This window comes from Anomaloglossus baeobatrachus, chromosome 7, assembly GCF_048569485.1.
Source record: "Anomaloglossus baeobatrachus isolate aAnoBae1 chromosome 7, aAnoBae1.hap1, whole genome shotgun sequence".
Classification (NCBI taxonomy): domain Eukaryota; kingdom Metazoa; phylum Chordata; class Amphibia; order Anura; family Aromobatidae; genus Anomaloglossus; species Anomaloglossus baeobatrachus.
The window spans coordinates 155550828-155571273 of NC_134359.1; positions in this window are offsets into that span (position 1 = coordinate 155550828).

The following is a 20446-nucleotide window of genomic DNA, read 5'->3' on the forward strand; positions in this document are numbered from 1 at the left end:
CAGAAGGCCATGTGGGCCAGGATAGTGCTTTAAAAATTGCTGGACAACCAGGTTCAACACGTGAGCCACACAAGGCACGTGTGTCACATTGTCACAGCGAAGGGCCGCACCCATGTTTGCATCATTGTCGCACCCGGCCTTCCCTGGCTGCTGGTTGAGTGGAGACAACCATTGATGAAACTCGGTCTCCAGAGCGAACCGTCCACAACTTCTCAGCGGTATGACTCACATTTCCCATACATTTCAAAGTAAACCTTTGACCGCCTGATGGCATTGAGCTCTGCTGCCAGCATAGTAAGGAGGTGTGTGGTATTCCTTGTGCGCAGTTACAAGGAAGGGTGGCCTGACCACACAGGGTTTGGGCCAAGGTGGAGGACCCACACGAGGTTGAAGAGGCAGAAGCAGTGTATTAACTTCTACATACAGAAGAAGGATTGACACAACTCGTGGGGACGGCAAGACTTGTACAGCAGACCCTTCTCCATCTCTCCCCACAGTAACCCATTGCCCAGTCAGCGACATGTAACGCCCCTGTCCATGCTTACTGGGCCAATTATCTGTGGTGAAATTCACCCTGTCACACAGAGTTTTTCAAGGAATCAGTGATGTTTAGTGCGACATGCTGGTGTAGCGCGTGCACGCCTTTGTTGGAGAAGGAGTGGCGCCTGGGCATCGGCTCTTGGGGCACTGCGATGGGCATAAGGTCTCGAAAATCCTCGGTTAAAAAGGTTGGAAAGGCAGCATTTTGGTAGCCAACAGTTTCCAGATGCTGAAAGTCAACCTCTAAGCCATGTCATGCTCTTCTAAAAGCATGTAAAACACAGCGAGGGGACTCCAACCACAGTCTCCCTCGTTTCCACTAACTGGGCCACACACACCCCACTTGACTGGCATCAGTTGACCCCCATTTTCAAGCTTACAAAGATGCTTTGCATGAAGCAATATCAAAAATACTCATGCCTTTCGCCTCCCCTGGATGACCCAGGGGAAGAAAAGTCCTCTGAGAGCCATGACTTGTTCATCTTGGTTCTTTTTTCAAAAGCGAGGGGACTCCAACCACAGTCTCCCTCGTTTCCACTAACTGGGCCACACACACCCCACTTGACTGGCATCAGTTGACCCCCATTTTCAAGCTTACAAAGATGCTTTGCATGAAGCACTTTCAAAAATGCACGTGCCTTTCGCCTCCCCTGGATGACATAGGGGAAGAAAAGTCCTCTGAGAGCCATGACTTGTTCATCTTGGTTCTTTTTTCAAAAGCGATGGGACTCCAACCACAGTCTCCCTCGTTTCCACTAACTGGGCCACACACACCCCACTTGACTGGCATCAGTTGACCCCCATTTTCAAGCTTACAAAGATGCTTTGCATGAAGCACTATCAAAAATACGCGTGCCTTTCGCCTCCCCTGGATGACCCAGGGGAAGAAAAGTCCTCTGAGAGCCATGACTTGTTCATCTTGGTTCTTTTTTCAAAAGCGAGGGGAATCCAACCACAGTCTCCCTCATTTCCACTAACTGGGCCACACACACCCCACTTGACTGGCATCAGTTGACCCCCATTTTCAAGCTTACAAAGATGCTTTGCATGAAGCACTATCAAAAATACGCGTGCCTTTCGCCTCCCCTGGATGACCCAGGGGAAGAAAAGTCCTCTGAGAGCCATGACTTGTTCATCTTGGTTCTTTTTTCAAAAGCGAGGGGACTCCAACCACAGCCTCCCTCGTTTCCACTAACTGGGCCACACACACCCCACTTGACTGGCATCAGTTGACCCCCATTTTCAAGCTTACAAAGATGCTTTGCATGAAGCACTCTCAAAAATACGTGTGCCTTTCGCCTCCCCTGGATGACCCAGGGGAAGAAAAGTCCTCTGAGAGCCATGACTTGTTCATCTTGGTTCTTTTTTCAAAAGCGAGGGGACTCCAACCACAGTCTCCCTCATTTCCACTAACTGGGCCACACACACCCCACTTGACTGGCATCAGTTGACCCCCATTTTCAAGCTTACAAAGATGCTTTGCATGAAGCACTCTCAAAAATACGCTTGCCTTTCGCCTCCCCTGGATGACCCAGGGGAAGAAAAGTCCTCTGAGAGCCATGACTTGTTCATCTTGGTTCTTTTTTCAAAAGCGAGGGGACTCCAACCACAGTCTCCCTCATTTCCACTAACTGGGCCACACACACCCCACTTGACTGGCATCAGTTGACCCCCATTTTCAAGCTTACAAAGATGCTTTGCATGAAGCACTCTCAAAATAACGCGTGCCTTTCGCCTCCCCTGGATGACATAGGGGAAGAAAAGTCCTCTGAGAGCCATGACTTGTTCATCTTGGTTCTTTTTTCAAAAGCGAGGGGACCCCAACCACAGTCTCCCTCGTTTCCACTAACTGGGCCATACACACCCCACTTGACTGGCATCAGTTGACCCCCATTTTCAAGCTTACAAAGATGCTTTGTATGAAGCACTATCAAAAATACGCGTGCCTTTCGCCTCCCCTGGATGACCCAGGGGAAGAAAAGTCCTCTGAGAGCCATGACTTGTTCATCTTGCTTCTTTTTTCAAAAGCGAGGGGACTCCAACCGCAGTCTCCCTCCTTTCCACTAACTGGGCCACACACACCCCACTTGACTGGCATCAGTTGACCCCCATTTTCAAGCTTCCAAAGATGCTTTGCATGAAGCACTCTCAAAAATACGCGTGCCTTTCGCCTCCCCTGGATGACCCAGGGGAAGAAAAGTCCTCTGAGAGCCATGACTTGTTCATCTTGGTTCTTTTTTCAAAAGCGAGGGGACTCCAACCACAGTCTCCCTCGTTTCCACTAACTGGGCCACACACACCCCACTTAACTGGCATCAGTTGACCCCCATTTTCAAGCTTACAAAGATGCTTTGCATGAAGCACTCTCAAAAATACGCGTGCCTTTCGCCTCCCCTGGATGACCCAGGGGAAGAAAAGTCCTCTGAGAGCCATGACTTGTTCATCTTGGTTCTTTTTTCAAAAGCGAGGGGACTCCAACCACAGTCTCCCTCATTTCCACTAACTGGGCCACACACACCCCACTTGACTGGCATCAGTTGACCCCCATTTTCAAGCTTACAAAGATGCTTTGCATGAAGCACTCTCAAAAATATGCGTGCCTTTCGCCTCCCCTGGATGACATAGGGGAAGAAAAGTCCTCTGAGAGCCATGACTTGTTCATCTTGGTTCTTTTTTCAAAAGCGAGGGGACTCCAACCACAGTCTCCCTCGTTTCCACTAACTGGGCCACACACACCCCACTTGACTGGCATCAGTTGACCCCCATTTTCAAGCTTACAAAGATGCTTTGCATGAAGCACTATCACAAATACGCATGCCTTTCGCTTCCCCTGGATGACCCAGGGGAAGAAAAGTCCTCTGAGAGCCATGACTCATTCATCTTGGTTCTTTTTTCAAAAGCGAGGGGACTCCAACCGCAGTCTCCCTCGTTTCCACTAACTGGGCCACACACACCCCACTTGACTGGCATCAGTTGACCCCCATTTTCAAGCTTACAAAGATGCTTTGCATGAAGCACTCTCAAAAATACGCGTGCCTTTCGCCTCCCCTGGATGACCCAGGGGAAGAAAAGTCCTCTTAGAGCCATGACTTGTTCATCTTGGTTCTTTTTTCAAAAGCGAGGGGACTCCAACCACAGTCTCCCTCGTTTCCACTAACTGGGCCACACACACTCCACTTGACTGGCATCAGTTGACCCCCAGTTTCAAGCTTACAAAGATGCTTTGCATGAAGCACTCTCAAAAATACGCGTGCCTTTCGCCTCCCCTGGATGACCCAGGGGAAGAAAAGTCCTCTGAGAGCCATGTCCACATTGTCAGTGGACAGACACGTGTGCTTATCTGCCAGCAGACTCCCAGCAGCACTGAAGACAGGTTCCGAGAGAACGCAGGCTGCAGGACACGACAAGATCCCCAAGGCATACGTGGCAAGCTCAGGCAATTTATCCAGATTGGAAGCCTAAAATGAGCAGGGCTCAAGTTGCACAGTAATGGCATCGACGTTTCCTTGCATATACTCATATATCTGTGTGTCCTCCTCTTTTTCCTTGTCCTGCTCTTTTGTTTTCGCATGAGTATAAGTCCTTGTCACTTTCCCATGTGTTTGTGTTGTGTTGTGAGTTGTTTGTCACCTTTTGGACACCTTTGAGGGTGTTTTCTAGGTGTTTTTATGTGTTTGTGAATGCCTGCCATTGTTTCCTATGCGGTTCGAGTTCGGTTCGTCGAACGTTCGACGAACCGAACTCGAACGGGACCTCCGTTCGGCGAACCGACCTCGAGCCGAACCGGGACCGGTTCGCTCATCTCTACTGTTTACATGGTTCACTGGCAATTCATTAGCAGGCACTGCAAGTACCAATCCCTATATTGATCATGAGATGTGCTGATTTGTGGCACACACACACCTTTCCCTGCACTGCACATCCCAATTCTAAACTACAGCTCTCCTATCTATCACAACTACCTAGTATTAAACCCCTAACTAAGCTCACTGTCTAGGAGGCCTGGCGGCAGCACCTTCCCTGACGTTTCACATTCACAAAATGGCTCCAATGCAACCTGTCCACAATTTATATGCACACGAATGTGACTTAGGCAGCCAATCACAGAAGCCTTTATGTCTGAACCTTGTGGATGTTTGCTACTCCATGATTGGCTGCAGAAACATCCACAAATAAAGTTAAGAAAAAAAAAAATGATTCCGTGCCAAAATGCTTATCCCGTACAGAAGTCCCTGCCTCCTCCACTGATTTTACACATCCCCACATCAGACAGCACCACAATCCTAAACAAAAGCAGAAAATGCTATTACAAAGCATTTTTGGAAACACCGTCAATGTTCCGGGGCAGAATACTAACAAACACGCATATTACCACCTTTGGGAAAAGTGCTCGGGGTTACTGAGCACAAACGAAGAAGCAAAGGCTCATACCAAATTTGAAATTGACGAACCTTTACAAAACAGGTTCGCTCATCTCTAGTATTTAAGACCGAGAGGAGGAGTGGAACCGAGAAAGAGGTTGATAGGACAGTAATGCGGCCTATTTGGTGGCAGGGTCTCAGACTCCTTTTTGTTGAAGACATCCGCGTAGGCACAGAAGGCGGAAGGTATCGCCGGAAGGTTAGAAGGTTTCACAGGCAGCCAAGCAGGTTGCACGGAAAGAGACAAATTTCATAGCAGGAGAGACCCAACCTGAGTACCTCTCCAGAGCTGCAGTCCAAAACCGGTTCATGCTCACTAAGCAACAACAGGCCCAGTAACAGTGGATGAGACATACCCAGCATTTTGTGCAGGGCGATTTTTTACCATATGCAGTATTCCCACACATCAACTTCCTCAGGGATGAAATGGATGGTCTCGGACAGAGGCTTTCTATCCGCCGACAGCACAGTAATGGGAGTTTGCAGCTGACAAACAGGAATCCGATATTGATCCACAATGGCCTGCATATAAAAATTCCCATCAGCACCAGAGTACAGTAGGGCGACCACGAAGAACCAGGAGTCATCATTGGTTATGGAAACAGTCATATATAGAGGTGAAAAGGACTTGCTCTTGCCTAGGGTAGCCTCTCCTAGGCTTGGGTAGTTTCTCAGCTTCATAGTACAGAAGTGGATCAGGTGCATAGAACTTCCCCAGTAGAAGCACCCCTCACTAGTGCGACGCTTCTTAAGGTGATGACTGGCCGGATGCACTTGATCTATCTCCATGGTCTCGGAAGAAGAAGCGAAGGTTACTGGTAGCAGTATGATGGGCCTTTGAAATGAAGGAGCCAAGCACAACAACCTCTTTTCCTGGTTTGTCTTTCTGGATTGTTTTTGTAATTGCAGGTCGATGTGGATTGCCAGCGATACTAGATTGTCCAGAGAAGGTGACACATCACGACCCACAAGATCGATCTTTATTCTTCCAGACAATTCTTTCCAGCATGTAGCCATCTGTGCTTTGTTATTTGAGCCCAGTTTAGAGAACAAGGTGTGGAACTGGTTGGCATATTGGCCTACGGTGAGATTCCCTTGGCGAAGTCTGAGCAATGAGGATGCAGCCGAAGAAACTCAATCGGGCTCGTCCAACACCTTGTAAAATGTTTCCAAGAAGGCCAACAGTTTCTAGATGATTGGATCACTTCTCTCCCACAGTATGTTAACCCAAGCCAGAGCTTCAACACTCAGGTAGGACATCACAAAGGCCACTTTGGTCTGATTCAAAGAGAACAGATTGAATAGCAGCTCAAGGTGCAGGGAGCACTGGTTTATGAAGCCTCTGCATAATTGGGGATCTGGGGACCGTCAAACCATGAAGGAGACATCAGACGAAGACCAGAACTTGGAACCAGATTTGTTGCCGAGTAGGAACTGCAGTTGGTACCACATTCTACAGAGACATGGCTTGAAAGAGGGTGTCCAGTGACCAAAGAGTCAGCATCTGGTCCTGTTGTTCACATTGCTGGACCACTTCTTTATTCATGTCGGTTATTGAGCACGACTGAGGCCAGTGAGATCCATGGCCTGGGCAAACTGTTACGCTTGCAAGACAAGAACAGGGTTAGTGGATGCACTGAACCGAAGGTATTGTTCACTGGCCTGGAGAAGCAAACTGTATTGGCCACTGAGTCTTCAATATAGCCACCAGAGATGGTGAGAGGCACACACAGGTAGGTAGCTGACAGAGGGTAACCCCAGGGGATCAACAGTACCTCAACAGCTGGCACCATGGATAGAAACAGTCTCTGGTTATGGAAGCAGCAGCAGCCTGTGTCATGGATTTGGCTAGGATGGCTGAATGGATGCAGCAGCGGTGGCCAACGTGGATGCTTACAGCAGCGACAGCGGATATCGTGGAAACAGCCAATTTGTCATGCACTGAAACACAGATAGAAATCAGCAACTGCACACAGCTGATAACAGCACTAGGGACCTGAGAGATAGCAACGTATAGGACTCGTAACCCAGGCACCTCCCTTAAGTGGAAGGTGCCATAAACACCTAATTACTCTCAGGTCCTTTAAGAAAAAAGAATGTGTCCACACACGCACCCTACGGGCATTCACAGGAGGCCTGTGCAGTGTGCACAGGCACTGGGAGACAGCAGCATGGACCGAGGTTGGAGCACGCACCGCTGGGTAGCTGGGAAGGTGAGAGTGCTGGCATCCTAGCTGGAGGAGGGGAACAGGACAGTGCGGGCTGCCAGTATGGGCATTACAGGATTGCCTCCTAGTTTTTGGCAGCCCTTGCACATAGTGCATACGCTTTACTATGCTAGGAGTCCCACTCCATCCAAATGAAAAGAAGGTTTTCAGAGGTCCTCCACTATGTATTTTCCATGGTGTATCGTAGTTCGTCCTAATTTTTGGCAGACCTTGCACATAGTGCATATGCTTTACTAGTCCAGGAGTCCGACTCTTTCCAAATGGGAAATAAGGCTTTCAGAGGGTCTCTTCTAAGTCTCTTCCAGGCTGTACTGCAATCCCTCCAACTATTATCTAATTTAATCAGTATTGAAAAGGGCAGGGGTGGGGCCCCCAATTATATTTGATGTGGCCCCTGGGCCCATTCCAGGAGACCACAGTACTTGGGTGGAAGCCACCGTCTTGTCGGCTGCCGGCCCTTTAAATCACAATGTGTGGTGCACATACCATTATATCCTTAGCCTGCTGGTCTGTGTCAGCTTGCTGAAGACGTACTTTGTGGATGGGGTAAGTGTGAGTGCTCTTGGCTCCCATCCCACAGAAGAAGAGGAGCAGCATGGTTACAGGACTCCCTGTACATGCCTCCCACGGTGCTGTATGCCTTCTGCCTCCCGCGCTGCTGTGAGCCTCTTGCCTCCCCTGGTGCTGTGAAACTCCTGCTGCTGTGAGATTCCTGCCTCCCCCAGTGCTGTGAGCCTCCTGTCTCCCCCGATGAAGTGAGCCTCCTGCGGTTCTGTGAGCCTCCTGCCTCCCCTGGTGCTGTGAGCCTCCTGCCTCCCCCAGCGCTGTGAGCCTCCTGTTTCTGGCAGTGCTGTGAGCCTCTTGCTTCTGGTAGTGCTGTGAGCCTCCTGCTTCTGGCAGTGCAGTGAGCCTTCTGTTTCTGGCAGTGCAGTGAGCCTCCTGCGGTTCTGTGAGCCTCCTGCCTCCCACAGGGCTGTAAGCCTCCTGCCTCCCGTGGTGCTGTGAGACTCCTGCTTTCCATGGTGCTGTGTGCCAGCTCTAGTACTGTGTATGCCCACCAGCACTGTGTTCCCCCCTCCCTGTCATGTGTGCTACCCTCCATGTCCTATGTGCCAACCCCCCACTGCTCTGTGCCACCCCCCAGTGCTGTCTGTGTCCCCTTGGTGATGTCTGTGCTCCCTCAGTCCTGTACATGTCCCCCAGTCCTGTTTGTGCCCCTCTAGTGCTGTCCTTGTCAGATTCCTGAGTAATTCATTTTAATTGTTACAGGATACTCAAGCCATTTAAGGAGTTTGCTGGATCAATGGATACTGAACCTAAATTAGTGCAGGTGTTCTCCATGATTAGGTCTCTGCAGAAAGATATGCAAGATCTGCAGAGCAAAGTTGGAGCCATTGAACACAATAGGCAAGTGTTTTCACAAGCTTTACAGGACTTGAGTGCACGAATGGTGGATCAGGAAAACAAACTCGCTTTTCGGGACATTAATAAGCAAATGGCGTAACAAGTAGCATCTTCCTCTGGGTCTCTGCCACCAGCCGGACTACCCAAGTTGCCACCGTTCAAATTTTGCTGATTTGTGAATCAATGTCTGTTATATTTTGAAGTACATGCTCACCGCTTTCCTACTGATAGATCCAATTTGTTGTGTATAATTATGCTGCTGACCTCACGAGTGCTCGCCTGGGCTAAGCCGATGATCGAGTCTCGTGATCCACGGTTAAATGAATTGGATGATTTTATAGCTACTATGGCATTAATGTTTGATGTTATTGAATATGCTACTGAATTTAGGAGGCTAGTAGTGACTACTAATTGGGACAGTAATGCATAATTGCCTATTTTTAGGAAAGGTCTGTCTAGCATTATAAAGGATGAATTAGCCCTCTCAGAGTCACCACAAGAACTGGAAACATTTATCCAACATTGTGTACGCATGGACATTCGCCTTACTGAGCGTAGGTAGGAGAAAATGGCTGTGTTTAATCATATGTCTAACTTTTCCTTTCCTCCCAAGGAGCCTGCAGGTAACACATCTCGGGAGGCGGAGGAGGTGCCTATGCAGATTGACTTGGCTCAGTGCAAATGCGTGAAAGTATTGAGTGTGACGCCCTGGGCAAGCCAGGGGTCACAGGTCACAACACCACACGCACCCCACATTCCCTGCAGGTACACCCAAGGTCAAAACTAAAATCCTTGTTGCCTTCCTCCAGGGGCTGGTGTCCACACCAGGGGGTGGGCCAGGCGGTTGGCTCCGCCCACCGAGGAGTTCGCAGCCCTGGAGGCGGGAGAACCAGGCAGTGCAGTTTAGGAGGAAGAGGTAGAAGGAAGTGAAGTGGTAGTGGAGCAAAGGAGAGGAGCTTGTAAGAGGAGTAAAGAAGTAAAAAGAAACAGTTAAGCAAGCCTGAAGTTGGTCCGGGTGTATGCCCCGGACTGAGACAGCAAGGTTGGCAGACGGCGGTGACCGTCTGCAGGCGAGACTGATTGGAGGTTGCCGAAAGGACCATGGACGGGTGGTCACCCGGCGGTACCGGAGCGGTATACGAAGATTAGTCAGCACCAGGGCAGGGGCCTTTCGGATCCCGGCAAGGCTAGGAGTCGCCGAATTTGCCAAATCCGTCAGTAAAGGGGACGACTGTCTCCCAACAACCAAGTCCCGTTGAAGGCAACAGTCCAACCGTTAAGGGGAGACACCGCCACTGCCAAGGCACCAGTTTCCCAGGGCCAGCGCCTGCGGGCAAGAGTGGAGCTCCTCCGGCTCATATACAAGCTGGGGAGCGGGTTACCGGTGGGGACCCGTCGCTACCAAAGAGACTTTCATAGGTGCAGGGAAGAGACCGTCACCGCTAACTGCAGGGAACATCAGCACCGTGAAACGTCCGAGGGACCCGTCCAACCAGCCGTTTGTTTACCAAGAACTGTGTCTTGTTTATTGGCTGAGTGAGTACCTCCGTGCCGTGCGACACAGCGCTTCCCCTGCGCCCCTGCACCTCCACAGGCCCCATCCCCGCCTGTCCACCATTCCAATCCCATCACCGGGCCCCAGGAGCACCAAGACCCCTACCCACGGAGGGGCAAATCAACAACTGGCTGCTCCGTACCATCACTCCCGGGCTCCCCCAAACAGAGCAGCGGTGGTGTCCACTCCATCACCACAACCGTGGGTGGCGTCACGGACAATAAACTATCCCAAATCCCAATCCCCTTTCACTCACGGGCGAGGAGCGCCGCTCGAGTCCCCAGGATCCGGCCCATCGCTCGAGCCACCGAGCAGCGGCAGCAGCAGCCGCAGCGGCAGCCGGACCCGAGCAGTGGGAGAGCGCGGCGTCCCCTCCTCCGCCCGCGACATTGAGCATCGGGAGCACCGCCTCCGGGAAGGTCTGTGCTTATACTGCGGCCAATCTGACCACTTCTTAACTGCCCTAAACGTTCCAAGCGGCCTAACAAGGTGGTAGCAGTGGTGGGGGGATATGAAAGCTGTGATGATGAATCTGACGCCTCAGAATTTAGCCTGCCGTTAAATGCTGTATTTCATGCTCTTTCTGTGACTACACCTCCCCAGGAGCAGAAGGAAAAGAACTCTCACTGTTCTCTCACAATTATGATATTGGGTTCAAGACATTGGATTTCCAGTGCTGCTATGATTGACTCTGGCACAGGGGCTATTTTTATGGATATTTCGTTTGCCAAAGAACATGGTATTGAGGTACAACAAAGAGCTTCTCCAATTACCATGGAAACAGTGGATGGGTCCCCCCTAATTTATGGGCCAGTGGATCAGGAAACTGTACCTCTAACAATTTTATTGCGGCCAAATCATCAGGAGCGGATTTCCTTCTTGTTAATATCTTGTCCTCATTTTCCTGTGATTCTAGGCATCCCTTGGTTGGGTTCTCAGAATTCCATCATCAACTAGGAGCAATTCAGCCATAACTGAAGCAGTCCCAGAGTCTCCGGATTCGGAACCTCCTGTACAGGTATCTACGTTACCTTCTGTGTATAAGAAATTTTTTGACATTTGTGACAAGAAGAACGCTGATCAGTTCCCCCCACATAGGCATTATCACTGTCCTAGTGAGTTGCTTCCAGGGGCAGCTATTCCTTTTAGTCATGTTTACCCATTGGCAGCTCCTGAGCTGCAAGCCCTGAAGGACTATATTGATGAAAACTTGGCCAAGGGCTTCATACGCCCTTCTTCCTCATCACAGGGGCACCTATCTTTTTTGTCAAAAAGAAGGATGGAACCCTCAGGCCTTGTATCGACTATCGGGAACTCAATAAGGTGACCATCCGGAATTGTTATCCTTTGCCTTTGATTCCCTAATTATTGGAGAGAGTCCGTCATGCCAAGGCATTTTCTAAGTTGGATCTTCGCGGGCCTTATAATTTGGTCCGTATCTGCCCCGGGGATGAGTGGAAGACAGCATTTAGGTGTCGGTATGGACATTTTGAATATGTTGTGATGCCCTTTGGGCTTTGTAATGTCCCTGCAATATTTCAACATCTTGCTAATAACATTTTTAGGAATTTACTGTACCAGTTTGTGGTAATCTATCTAGGCGATATCTTAATTTTTTCTGACTCTTTACAGGAACACGAAGAGCATGTAAAATCTGTCTTGAAACGTCTGAAAGAGAACCATCTTTATATCAAGCTGGAGAAGTGTGAGTTCCATTGTTCTGAGATACAATTCGTAGGGGTACTTTGCACACTACGACATCGCAAGCCGATGCTTGCGATGCCGAGCGCGATAGTCCCCGCTCCCGTCGCAGCAGCGATATCTTGTGATTGCTGCCGTAGCCGTAGCGAACATTATCGCTATGGCAGCAGCTCACGCACTTACCTGCCCTGCGACGTCGCTGTGGCCAGCGAACCGCCTCCTTACTAAGGGGGCGGGTCGTGCGGCGTCACAGCGACGTCACATGGCAGGCGGCCAATAGAAGCGGAGGGGCGGAGATGAGCGGGACGTAAACATCCCGCCCACCTCTGTCCTTCCGCATAGCTGGCGTGAGCCACGGTGACGCAGGTAGGAGATGTTCCTCGCTCCTGCGGCTTCTCACACAGCGATGTGTGCTGCCGCAGGAACGAGGAACAACATCGTACCGTCGCTGCAGCTACATTATAGAAATGTCGGACACGACACCGATGATACGATTACAACGCTTTTGCGCTCGTTAATCGTATCATAAAGGATTTACACACTACGATATCAACAGCAACGCTGGATGTGCGTCACTTTTGATTTGACCCCACCGACATCGCACCTGCGATATCGTATTGTGCAAAGTACCCCTTAGGTTATGTCATCTCTGCTCAGGGGCTAAACATGGAATCCAGTAAAATTCAGGCAATCCTGGATTGGCCGGTACCCAGGAACATTAAAGAGGTTCAACGTTTTATTGGCTTTGCAAATTGCTATAGACGTTTTACTAGAAATTTTTTGGAGATTGTTCATTCCATCACTTGCTGGACTAAGAAGGAGAAACCCTTTAAGTGGTCTTTACAGGCTCAGGAAGCTTTTGATTGGCTTAAGGCCTGTTTCACCTCGGCACCACTGTTGATCCACCTGGACCCAGCCCATCCCTTCATCGTGGAAGTGGACGCTTCTGATCATGCTTTGGGGGCCATACGCTCCCAAAGAACTGGAGAGAAGGGTCTGTTACACCCTTGTGCTTTCTTTTCTCGTAGACTTTCCCCTGCAGAACAGAACTACGATGTGGGAGACAAGGAAATGCTGGCTATTATTACAGCTTTCAAGGAGTGGAGGCACCATCTGCAAGGAGCCGCACAACAGGTCGTAGTGCTGACTGACCACTGCCATTTAGAGTTCCTCAGATCTGCTAAATGTCTCTCTCCTTGTCAGGCTTGTTGGAATTTATTTTACATCAATTTAATTTTGTTATCTCATACCATCCAGGTTCTCTTAATGGGAAGGTTGATGCTTTATCCAGAATCCATGCTGCGGATTCCATACCTGAAGCCCCATCCAAGACCATTCTATCTGATGACAACGTCATTGGAGTGATCCATGATCAGGACTTGTGGATGGAGATCAAGGAGCCTTATGATGGTGATGTATTTCTGGCTAATCCACCCGTTGACATCAATTTAGTCCTTAAGAGTGGCATGTGGTTCAGAGTGCGACGTATCTACATCCCTGAGGCTGTCCGACTGCAAATCCTCAAGTTGGTCCATGACTCCAAGTTGGCTGGTCATAGGGGGTACAGAAGACACAAGAGTTCCTAAGCCGATTTTTCTGGTGGCCGACTTGCGTGAAGGATGCTAAAGACTATGTTCTCTTTTGCAAGGCCTGTGCTAGTTTTGAGACTCCTCGTGCTTCTCCTACAGGTCTTCTTCAACCACTGACAATTCCGTTCCACCCTTGGGAGTCTATCTCTATGGACCTCATTGTGGAGTTGCCTACATCAGGTGGCATAAATACGATCCTGGTGGTGGTTGATCGCCTGACTAAGGCTGCTCATTTTGTTCCATGTGCCGGCCTCCCCTCAGCTAAGGATACAGTGACCTTGGTCATTCAGAAAATGTTTCGGCTGCATGGGGTTCTGGATGAGATTATTTCTGACCAAGGAGTGCAGTGTACCTCAAGATTCTGGAAGGGGTTTTGTTCTGCATTGAATATTAATGTCTTTCTTCCGCTTTTCCCCCTCAGATGAACGGTCAGACCGAGTGTACCAATCAGACTCTGGAACAATATTTATGGTGCTACGTCAGTCCTCTTCAGGATAATTGGTTGGAGATACTTCCGCTAGCTGAATTCTCCTACAACAACTCTCAGAGTGCCTCTACTAAGGTAACACCTTTCTTTGCCAATATGGGTTACCATCCAAGTATCCTGCCTAGGTCTCCGATTGAGTCTCCAGTTCCGGCAGTGGAGGAGAGGTTGACTACTTTGAGACAAATTCTAGATCAGAGGTCTCAAACACGCGTGCTCTGCGGGCCGCATGCGGCCCCTGAGGCTTCTTGTTGCGGCCCGCAGACCCCGTGGCGATCGCGGCCCGCAGACCCCTTGACAATCGCGGCTCTATGCTGAGGGTCGGCGCCACCATGATTTTACTGCATTTGAATCCATTTGCGGTGCCGCGCAGAGAAGCTGTCAGCTCTTTTCCAGTTGCTGCTGCTGTCTGCTAATCAGCTGCAAGAAGGTGATGTCATACAGTGACATCACTTCCTTGCATCTGATTGGCAGGCAGCACCCATTGGTCCAGACACAGTTCCTCTGCGCGGCACCACAAATGGATTCAAATGCAGTAAAGTTCCTGCCAGCACCGTCCCTCAGCATAGAGTCGCGATCGTCACGGTCCACAACAAGTAGGTAACGTACGTGCTCAAGATCAGGAGTAGAGTTGAGCACGGTTCGTGGTTCGTGGATCTCCAGTTCGCGGTTCGAGTGATTTTGTGGGGTGTTCTAGATAGAACTAGAACTCAAGCTTTTTGCTAAAAGTTCGGCAGTTCGAGTTACGTTCGAGAACGGTTCTATCAGCAAAAAGCCTAGCTAATTACTAGCTGGCCTTTCACTGTAATAGTGTGAGTCACTCAGTGATTCCCACTATTATCAAATTTCATATATTACAAGAGTGTGGGCAAGATGTGACGTGAAAAATTGCATTATATGCAGACTACACCCTAAGAATCAGTATATAAATGAGAGAACAAGGGAACGGGTAGTCAAGGTCATCCAACAGACCAGCAAAATATGAGAGACATCAATCACTACTTTTTGCAAAAATATAACAAATATTTATTAGATTCATATAAATAGCAAAAAGTGACATAAAGACATAAACAAGCACATTACATACAGATCAGGCTCGACAGGAGATGTCACTGAAGCATAACAGACCAAGGATCCATCTCCCGTCAGGGGGGCAGTATAGCAAGATAGTAGAAAAGGAACATGGTCTAAGGGAGACTCCGGACAGTGGAAACAATACAATCTCCGATGTATCTAATTGTGCACCCCAATAACAGTAGGCACACACAAAGATAACAACCATAGAAAATCATATGACCGGAGAATCAGACCATGAACCATGCATTAAACATGTCAAAACAGGTGACAAAACCTCAAATACACCAAGTCAAATAAGTCCCTGTACTGCGCTCACCCATGATATGGAGATGGAACCCGAGCAAAACGTGCCCCGACGCGCACGTTTCGATGTCTTCTTCGGGGGGCCGTGGTGTGATATGGCATGATGTACCCGCGTTTAAATATACCGCTCCCATACTATGGCCGAGCCGCGATTGGACGCGTGCGGGGTGGGATCTCCGGCAGTGAGCCGCGTCATAGGGCATTCCCGGAAACGACGCGCGCACTTCCTGTGTCGTCACACAGAGCGCGCGCGTCACTCCGTACGGAAGCCGGCTGGCGCAAGCATGCCTGGAGTCCCAGCGCGCACGCGCTCCACAGCAGCGGCCATTAAAGAAATGGGCAAAGAAGAGGGCAAGTAAAAATTAGATAATAGGGGAGAATATCTACAGCTTCATGTAACCAGATATTAGATCTCACGATACTGCATGTACAGAAATCATCCCATCTAATATTGCCCCACAATAGATGAGACATAGAAATCGAACATCAGAGATAACACCAAACAATGATATCAATTATAATTATGAACCTACACACAGATATGGAAACAATCTTGCAGGGGGACAAGGATATATGTTATACTAAGGAAGAGCTGAAAAAAAGAGACATATGTATACAATAATTTATCATATCCATACAAATTCCTGCATGGACAATTGCGCATTTCCCTCTTCAATGACTTTTTTCTTTCCTTCTCCTTTTCCTCTCAACTTTGATACATATGTCTCTTTTTTTCAGCTCTTCCTTAGTTTAACCCCTTAAGGACGAAGCCAGTTTTGTCCTTAATGCCCAGGCCATTTTTTGCAATTCTGACCAGTGTCACTTTATGAGGTCATAACTCTGGAACGCTTCAACGGATCCCGGTGATTCTGACATTGTTTTTTCGTGACATATTGTACTTCATGATAGTTATAAATTTAGAACGATATTTTTTGCTTTTATTTGTGAAAAAATCGGAAATTTGATGAAAATTTTGAAAATTTTGCAATTTTCAAACTTTTAATTTTTATGCCCTTAACCCAGAGAGTTATGTCACACAAAACAGTTAATAAATAACATTTCCCACATGTCTACTTTACATTAGCGCAATTTCTGAAACAAAATGTTTTGGGGTTAGGAAGTTAGAAGGGGTCAAAGTTCATCTGCAATTTCCCATTTTTTCAACAAAATTCACAAAACCATTTTTTTAGGGACCACATCACATTTGAAGTGACTTTGAGAGGCCTAAGTGACAGAAAATACCTAAAAGTGACACCATTCTCAAAACAGCACCCCTCAAAGTACTCAAAACCACATCCAAGAAGTTTATTAACCCTTCAGGTGCTTCACAGGAACTAAAGCAAAGTGGAATGAAAAAAAGCAAAAAATAAAATTTTACCTAAAATGTTGCTCTACCCCAAATTTATTCACTTTTAGAAGAAATAACACAACAAAATGAACCCCAAAACTTGTTCCCCACTTTCTTATGAGCGCGCCGATACCCCACATGTGGTCAGAAACCTTTGTTTGGACAAATGGGAGGGCTCGGAAAAGAAGGAGCAATATTTGAATTTTGGAAAGCAAATTTGGCTGAAATAGATTGCGGGCACCATGTTGCATTTACATGTCCGCTAAGGTACCTAAACAGCAGAAACCCCTCACAAGTGACACCATTTTGGAAACTAGACCCCTTAAGGCTTCTATCTAGGGGTATAGTGAGCATTTTGGATCCACAAGTACTTCACAGATTTTGATAACGTTACGTTGTCACATTGAAAATTTTCATTTTTTTCTCAAAAATGTTGCTTTAGCATCAATTTTTTCACTTTTTCAAGAGGTAATTCCAAAAATTTGACCCCAACGTTTGTTACCCACTTTTTTATGAGCGCGGTGATACCTCACTTGTGGTCTGAAACCTTTGTTTGGAGAAATGGGAGGGCTTGGAACGGAAGGAGCAATATTTGAATTTTGGAAAGGAAATTTGGCTGAAAAAGATTGCAGGCACCATGTCGCATTTGGAGGACCCCTAAGGTACGTAAACAGCAAAAAAACACCACAAGTGACCCCATATTGGAAACTAGGCCCCTCAAGGAATTTATCTTGATGTTTGGTGAGTACCCTGAACCTCCAGGTGCTTTACAGAAGTTTATAACGTTGAGCCATGAAAATAAAAAAATAAAATTTTACCACAAAATTGTTACTTCAACCAGGTAGCTTTTTTTTTCACAAGGGTAACAGGAAATAAATCACCATGAAATTTATTGCGCAATTTCTCCTGAGTTTGTTGATATCTTGTATGTGGTGGAAATCAACTGTTTGGGCACACTACAGGGCTCAGAAGAGAAGGAGTGCAGTTTGACTGCAAAATTGGCTGGAATCAATAGCGGACGCCATGTTGCATTAGGAGAGCCCCTGAGGTGCCTAAGCAGTGGAGGTCCCCCACAAGTGACCCCATTCTGGAAATAAGACCCCTCAAGGCTTTAATCTAGGTGTATATTGAGCATTTTGAATCCACGAATACTTCACAGAATTTGATAAGCTTAGGTTGCCATATTGAAATTTTCATTTTTTTCACAAAAATGTTGATTTAGCGACACATTTTTCACTTTTTCAAGAGGCAACAACAAAACGTGTACCCCACAGGTTGTTATCTAATTTCTTGTGAGCGCAGGGATACCCCACATGTGGCCAAAAACCTTTGTTTGGATAAATGGGAGGGCTTGGAATGGAAGGAGCACCATTTGAATTTTGGAAAAGTTGAAGTAAATTGCGCGCACCATGTCACATTAGCAGGGCCCCTTGGGTACCTATACATCAGAAACCCCCCACAAGTGACCTCATTTTGGAAACTGGACCCCTCAAGGATTTTATTCAGGAGTATAGTAAGCATTTTGAATCCACAGGTACTTCACAAAAATGTTGCTGTAGCAACAAATTTCTCACTGTTAAGGGGGCTTTACACGCTGCGACATCGCTAATGCGGAGTCGTTAGGGTCACGGAATTGGTGACGCACATCCGGCCGCATTAGCGATGTTGCTGCGTGTGACACCGATGAGCGATTTTGCATCGTTGCAAAAACGTGCAAAATCGCTCATCGGTGACATGGGGGTCCATTCTCGATTATCGTTACTGCAGCAGTAACGATGTAGTTCGTCGCTCCTGCGGCAGCACACATCGCTATGTGTGACGCCGCAGGAACGAGGAACCTCTCCTTACCTGCCTCCCGGCCGCTATGAGGAAGGAAGAAGGTGGGCGGGATGTTCCGGCCACTCATCTCCGCCCCTCCGCTTCTATTGGGCGGCCGCTCAGTGACGTCACTGTGACGCCACACGGACCACCCCCTTAGAAAGGAGGCGGTTCGCCGGTCACAGCGACGTCGCCGGGCAGGTAAGTATGTGTGATGCGTCTGCGCGATGTTGTGCGGCACGGGCAGCGATTTGCCCGTGTCGCACAACAGATGGGGGGCGGGTACCCACACTAGCGATATCGGGACCGATATCGCAGCGTGTAAAGTAGCCTTTAGGCTATGTGGCCATGATCCAGCGACACGGCGTCTAGTACACAGTGTCAGCCTCCTGCAGAAATGTGAGTGTTGTCCACGGGAGAACGCAGCTGCCCATGCCCACGATTTGGGTTCAGGCTGCTGTGGACTTTAGTTTTATTCTACCTGCAAAGAACACTCATCTCCGCAGCATAAATTGACATGCTGAGGCTCGGGAAGCTGCGCCACAGGTCGGTTTATGCTGCGGAGAAAAGAAACACAGTGGGCACGGGATTTCTAAAAATCCTGCCACTGTGCTTCTACTGCACAACGCAGCGTTATGGACGCAGGGAAAACACTCTGCGCCCAAAACGCTGCAAACCCTGATTGTGGGCACACAGCGTAAAATGCTACAGTGGATGAATGGATAGATGTCAAACATATATAACGTCCCACCCCCCTGCATATTCTAAGCTGGCGCCCTTTAGTGCCTTTCATGTGACACTAAAGGATGCCTAACCTTGTATTTAGCCCAAAAAAAAAAAAAAAAATTAAAATAAATGACGTGGGGTCCCCCCTATTTTTGATAGCCAGTTAGGGTAAAGCAGACAGCTGTAGCCTGCAAACCACAGCTGACAGCTTCATCTTGTCTGGTGATCAATTTGGAGGGCTCCCCAAGCTGTTTTTTTTTTTTAATTATTTATAAATAAATAATTAAAAAAAACAAACAAACGTGGGGTCCCCCCAAATTAGATCACCAGCCAAGGTGAAGCTGACAGCTGGGGTCTGGTATTTTCAGGATGGGAAGAGCCATGGTTATTGGACTCTTCCCAGCCTAAAAATAGCAGGCCGCAGCCGCCCCAGAAGTGGCGCATCCATTAGATGCGCCAATTCTGGCGCTTCGCCCCAGCTCATCCCGCGCCCTGGTGCGTTGGCTAACGGGGTAATGAATGGGGTTGATACCAGGTGTGTAATGTCACCTGGCATCAAGCCCAGCAATTAGTTATGTCACGGCGTCTATCAGATACCCGACATAACTAATTGACAGTAATAAGAAAAAAAATTGACAACAAAAAAAAATTTATTTGAAAAAACACTCCCCAAAACATTCCCTGATTGACCAATTTATTGAAAAGAAAAAAAAAAAATCCACTATAATCCATTTGGACGTCCCACGTCGACTCTGGACCTTCTAGAATATGGGGGACACGTTCAGGGAACGTATCCCCCATTTTCTAGGAGGGCAGACCCTCCATTTGAGGAGAGTGGGTGCAAAAAGCTGCACCCACCCTCCCCGGGTCACAGCTGCACAGTGCCGAGCAGCAGCCAGCGTCCTGAACACAGGAAGCTGTCATCTGCTCGGCACATGTGACCGGCGTCTGCAGAGAAGGAGGAGGGGGCCGCGGGGGATCAGCGCTCCGGTATGTATGACACCGGGGGACACCGGGGGACACCAGGGGGGGGGTAGGGGGGGACCCGGCAGGGCCTAGGGAGCAGGTTTCTGTCGTATGTGTTATGGCACATACGACAGAAACCATAGGAACAGTGGAAATGCGGCCGGCGCGCTGCTGTGCTCGCCGGTGCGCGCGGCCATCTTGGATTTTCGGGAGGGGGTTGGGGGTCGGGGGGGGCACTTTGGGGATACCGAGGGGACCGGAGGGAACCGGGAAAAAGATTTATCTC